Source organism: Mya arenaria, chromosome 4 (assembly GCF_026914265.1).
Source record: "Mya arenaria isolate MELC-2E11 chromosome 4, ASM2691426v1".
NCBI classification, from domain to species: Eukaryota; Metazoa; Mollusca; class Bivalvia; order Myida; family Myidae; genus Mya; species Mya arenaria.
Window position 1 is genome coordinate 25,324,193 of NC_069125.1, and position 6,782 is coordinate 25,330,974.

A 6,782-nucleotide genomic window follows, 5' to 3' on the forward strand; every position below is an offset into this window, starting at 1 on the left:
ATTAGCGATGAAGTCGTCATATTTATATATCTATATCGAGCTAAAAATCAGAGAAAACATGTTATCAACATGTTGAAAGAAACGATGGAATACTGTTCTATCGTAGAGGCTTAGGCGAGGTAGCTCTTTGCAAATATTACGTTTTTCGTTTTTGATAAGTTTTACCTTGGGTTGATTTGAGTCATTGTTAATTTAACAAATTAGACCAAACTTTATCAATTATGCTTGCCCTATCTTCCCGGCAACCTCTGGCGGGGTCTTAAGCCGGCTGAGAGTAATAAAGGCCCGGGATAGGTTATCTTAAATTTAAAGATTGATTTCTAGAACGAAATCAATATAGTATGAACCTAACGATTATCATAAGACCCATGATTTTGTATAGATAATTCTTAAACAAAGTTCACGGGCCACTGCGATGTCATATTCATTACATATCGCGAGGTAAATACGCAAATACGATGGAAAGTGACAGGCTTTTTGCGGATCTGACAAACATGAAGAGGCAAGTCTGGTTCTTAAGAAACTTTAAGGTGTTTCATCCATAATAAAATCGGACAAAATGACATCAGATAACCACAAGTGCTTCTGGTATCGCTCGAAAGCTGCGATCGTTTCCAATATGTAAGACCCCATAATATTTCAACCGAAAACTAGCAAGTACCTATTTCGCGGCCATGATGGATATTCATGTTTCGTTTTTCCCATCCATACATTATATACCATTTCAATTTACCGCTTGGCTGATTGTTTAGAACTCTGTCATAGTTAACAACGTTAACAATTGTTAACTGTCAGATCTTTACTACTGGATACGCTTGTGATCTGTAGTTTTAAACAAGAATTGCGAGAAATATAACAGCGGTACCTGTTTTATTTATTCTATATATGAATTCATCATCAAACAATTCATGCCGACCTCAACGATTACGTTGTTAACTTGTTCACATTTCTGAGCAATTGGCCAAATATGGTTTGATAATAATCATAATAAACATGTTGTTTTACCCGAAAACAAAACCGTTCTCAATCATATATGATTGTTTGACACACCTTGACAGTTTTTCTCGAAAACAAATATATTTTAAAGCAAAACTTGCTTAAAGTGACACTCGTATTTAAAATCAATACATACACATGAATAACAGACATAGATTTTGAGTGAACATTTACAGCTGCACTCTCACAAATTTTCTGTTTTGACAAGTTTTGTTTTCATTTCTTGTCTTGGAACGAGCCACTGGAAACCAGTGATATTAGACTGCTGACAAAATATCGGATCGCAGGTTTTCATATTTATGATCAAAAATTGATGTTTTATGCATTTTTCTTAAATCGTTAGGACCGCCTTTAGCCACAAAACATTATTTTCGAACGGAAATATGAAAATCTGCTATCTGATCTTTTGTCAGCAGTCATATATCACTGGTGTGCAGATATTCGCTCAAAAAATTGGCTCATTCAAAGACAAAAAATAAAAAAAGTTGTCAAACCGGTAAATCTGTGAGAGCGCAACTTTAAAGTGACACTCGTATTTAAAATCAATACATACAAATGTATAGCAAACATAAATTGTGTATGAAACTTTAACTTCTCATTAAATAATGCATTTGTGGAAATTATCAATAACTGATAACAAAATTTTGACCGTGTATTTAAAAGTCGAAATCGCACATATATTAAATGACTGGCGGGTCCTAAAAGATTTACAGTGCTCGACTATTGTCTCATAAGGTAGAGCTACTGTGTTTTCTGCACCTTTCGTTCAAATTAAATACGACATCCTTCATAAGAACCATTGTTTTCATCGTGGTACATCTTATTTGGGAGTAAGAGTGCATCTTTAAGTTTCTAATCAGTGTAGCCATAATACTGAATTGAACTTGATTTTTTTTTCAAAGAAAACCAAATATTTTATTAAACTATTTTAGATATTTTTTTCTACAAAAGTATCAAATACGCTTTGAAAAGAGATTATTACAGAATAAAAAAATAGTTTGCTGGGCTATCATATTCTTGATTCTGTTAAAACGGACTCAACTTTCAAGACTTTGACTTTGGTAGTCATGGTAATAGGACCAGGGGCGGCTCCAGGTTTTGACGTTAGAGGGGGCGTAATTTTGGGTGCGTAACATTTTAACTTGCGCCCCTCCCTCAGAACCAGAATTTATTTGGTTTAAAATGTTGGCAGGGGGTTTAGGGGTACCCCTTCATGAAAATTTTAACAATTTATAGTACGAAATGGTGCATTTTAGCGTGTTTCTTTCTCCAATATTGACATAAAGAGTAAATTTGGACGAATGTAAGGAGAGCGCGCGCCGGGTACGTCCCCAACCCCCTCTCGATCCGCTAATGAGGACTATGGTGAAGCAAGATTGACAATGGATGAACACCCTTCATAAACTCTCACGAGAATGTTATTCAAACATACTTTCAAGTTTTATTTATGGATAAAGAAAACGCACTGAGATGTAATACCCAGCACTTTTATTTTCAAAAACACGATTACTTATGGGTAACTTACGTCAAACGAAGCAATCATCAGGCGTAAAGAGTATGAAAGAGGTGCCAGTATTGCGGTGAATTATGAATGTTTGAGTTTCAAATCAATGATTTATTTAACATTCTATATTAGCATGCTATTTTTATGTTTTATGTACTTTCTACGAGCAATTACATTATTTCACCAGGTTTTAGAATCTACATGTATGAACTATGTAAGCAATGTGAATTTTCAGAATTATTGAAGTTAGAATGCGGTTTGTTGGGCCAGATGGATTTTCAATGCTGGATGCCGTTAACTTTGTCAAGCCAGCTCGACATTCAATATCTGGCAAAAAGGTATGGCGAACGTAATTTCGAATATCAATTTTGAGCCAGATCTATATCCAATGTCGAACGTCGTTTGTCGAGCAATCTCGATGTCCAATGTCGAACGTCGTTTGTCGAGCCATCTCGATATTCCAAGCAGCTCGATATTCCAAGTCGAACGTCGTTTGTCGAGCCAGCTCGATATTCCAAGTCGAACGTCGTTTGTCGAGCCAGCTCGATATTCAATGTCGAAAGTCGTTTGTCGAGCCATCTCGATATTCCAAGTCGAAAGTCGTTTGTCGAGCCAGCTCGATATTCAATGTCGAAAGTCGTTTGTCGAGCCATCTCGATATATCAAGTCGAACGTCGTTTGTCGAGCCAGCTCGATATCCAATGTCGACGTCGTTTGTCGAGCCATGTCGATATTCCAAGCAGCTCGACATTCCAAGTCGAACGTCGTTTGTTGAGCCAGCTCGATATCCAACGTCGACGTCGTTTGTCGAGCCATCTCGATATTCCAAGCAGCTCGATATTCCAAGTCGAACGTCGTTTGTCGAGCCAGCTCGATATCCAACGTCGACGTCGTTTGTCGAGCCAGCTCGTTATCCAATGTCGACGTCGTTCGCCGAGCCATCTCGATATCCAACGTCGACGTCGTTTGTCGAGCCATCTCGATATTCCAAGCAGCTCGATATTCCAAGTCGAACGTCGTTTGTCGAGCCAGCTCGATATCCAACGTCGACGTCGTTTGTCGAGCCATGTCGATATTCCAAGCAGCTCGACATTCCAAGTCGAACGTCGTTTGTTGAGCCAGCTCGATATTCAATGTCGAACGTCGTTTGTCGAGCCAGCTCGTTATCCAATGTCGACGTCGTTCGCCGAGCCATCTCGATATTCCAAGCAGCTCGATATTCAATGTCGAACGTCGTTTGTCGAGCCATCTCGATCTCAAATGTCGACGTCGTCTGTCGAGCCATCTCGATATTCCAAGCAGCTCGATATCCAATGTCGAACGTTGTTTGTCGAGCCATCTCGATATCCAATGTCGACGTCGTTTGTCGAGCCATCAGCAGCTCGATATTCCAAGTCGAACGTCGTTTGTCGAGCCATCTCGATATTCAATGTCGAACGTCGTTTGTCAAGCCAGCTCGATATCCAATGTCGACGTCGTCTGTCGAGCCATCTCGATATTCCAAGCAGCTCGATATTCAATGTCGAACGTCGTTTGTCGAGCCAGCTCGATATTCAATGTCGAACGTCGTTTGTCGAGCCATCTCGATATTCCAAGTAGCTCGATATTCAATGTCGAAAGTCGTTTGTCGAGCCATCTCGATATTCAATGTCGAACGTCGTTTGTCGAGCCAGCTCGATATCCAACGTCGAACGTGACAGTGCGATGGCGAAATCACGATAATATATCGTATTATCATCATCGTACTGTCGTATCATCGCCTTTTCGTTATCGTAGTTTAGTGATTTCGCGTTTTCATCATCGTACTATCGAATATCGCGTTCAGATCAACACATGCACGGACGATGGCCCTTACGGAATTCCATACTAGTTAATGAACTTATGATAATGTTTTTGTCATTGAAACAAGCATTTTGTTTACATTTCACTCGATATTCAATTGTTCCATGTTTGACCATATAAAACGTATCATTTAACCCGACAATTAATGGACAATTAAACTTTAACCGACTTCTGTCGAACAATGTATGGTTAACCGCAACTAATTTTGAGCAATACAAACTTAAACTCGACTCCTGCCGTACACTGAAAGCTTTAACCCAACTATTATTAAGCAATAAAAGCTTTCACCCGACTACTGAGGTACAATAAAAGCTTGAACCCGACTACTGAGGTACAATAAAAGCTTGAACCCGACTACTGAGGTACAATAAAAGCTTGAACCCGACTACTGAGGTACAATAAAAGCTTGAACCCGACTACTGAGGTACAATAAAAGCTTTAACCTAACTATTGTTGAGCAATAAAAACTATAACCCGACCTTTGTTGTAAAATAAAAGCTTTAACCCGACCTCTGCCGTACTATGAAAGCTTTAACCTACTGTTGAGCAATAAATACTTTAACTCGACGATTGTTGCACAATGAGAGCATTAACCCGACTTCTGCCGAGCAAAATGTTTTAACCCAACTATTGTTGAACAATACAAATTTAACCCAACTATTGTTATACGATAAAAGTTTTAACCCAACTACTGCCGTAAATTAAAAGCTTAAACCAAACTAATGTTGAGCAATAAAAAACTTCAATCCGACTTCTGCTGTTCATTAAATGCTTTTACCCAACTATTGTTGAGCAATAAGAACTTTAACCGACCATTTTTTTACAATACAAGCTTTAACACGACTTCTACCGTACAATTAAAGCTTTAACCAAACTGTTGCTGAATGATAAAACTTATGTCCGACTATTGTTTTACAATACAAAGTTTTAACCCGACTTTAGTCGCACAATAAAGGCGTGTTTAGAAATAGTACATAAAATGCATGTTTGCATAGAAATAATAATGTTATCATAGACCATATAAAGTATTGCGACTCGTGCAATGACAATTTAAGATGTCAAGTTCAGTCGTTGTAAAACACCGTTGTATATTATTTTGGTTCTTAAGATTTCCCCTCCCCCATCCCTCCTGGTTTTGAGCCCTACATATGTATATTATATACAGGAAAAAATACATACAGACGGACGGACAACAGCATGTGTAGATGTCTCACACTGTTGTAGCGACATAACACTATTATACAAGTAAAGTTATACAGAGTTTATATTGAACCTTTACACCACCCTTACAATATGTCATTTACATCCATTGATGTTAAATTGTAAAAATTTTCGCCATGAAGGTGGATTGAGTTTTTCGCTGTATGCACGAATGTTGCATGTTCTAAATCACTCCCTGGATTCCGTTCTCTTGGTATGGAAAACCGTACGCACATTATTAAACAGAAATTGCAACAAAAATACACATTAGTTCTCCATTTAGACTGCCGCTCAGAAGTTAAATGAAAGTTCTCACAAAAAGTTTCTAACTAGTTGCGCGATCTGTCAAACTGTTGCCGACAACGTAATCAGGAATTACTAGTACAACGAATTCGCCAATGTTCAGAAATTAGTTTTAACCAGGTTTCCAACAGTAAATCGTTTGATGGATGGCGTGAGCGTTTAGTTTATTAGTCTTTCGGGTGAAACAATGCAGGGGGAATAGTGAAGTTCAGTAGAAGAACCCAAAGACTTATACGTTTTGTTAAAGATGCATTCTTACTCCAAAATAAGATTTACCACAAATAATAATATTGCTTAAATATTCCAAAAGGATGAATAAATGTCAAAAACTATGGTTCTTATGAAGGATACCGAGTTTAATTCGAAAGAAATGAGCATAAAACACGGCATTTCTACCCGTAGAAATGTAGGATTAAACATGAATAACTTTCACCAATGGCCTCTTATTTTGTCCACCTGTATAATTGCAGGGTTGTATATGGATACCTTTTCACTTATGGCCTCTTATTTTGTCCACCTGTAGAATTGCAGGGTTGTATATGGGTAACTTTCACGTATGGCCTCTTAGTGTGTCCACCTGTAGAATTGCAGCGTTGTATATGGATAACTTTCTCTTATGGCCCCCTGTTTTGTCCATCTGTTTAACTTGCTCAAGGTTTTATACATATAGCATTCTCTTATAAGTTACGACCTATTTTTTTGTCCACCTGTGGAATTTCAGTTGAAGTGTTAAATGTATCACTATGCTCAGGGCTTATTGTTCAAAAGTTGTTTTTAGTTAGTGATGTTTTCTCCGCAGTTCTCATTTCAGAGTTTAAATGGGAAAATAAATGGGCTATTTTATATGGAACCAGCCGTATATACGATGTAAAGAAAACAAGGTAAATAGTGATTAAAAACATGATTTCAGGATCCAATGCCAAGTATGAACATTTCA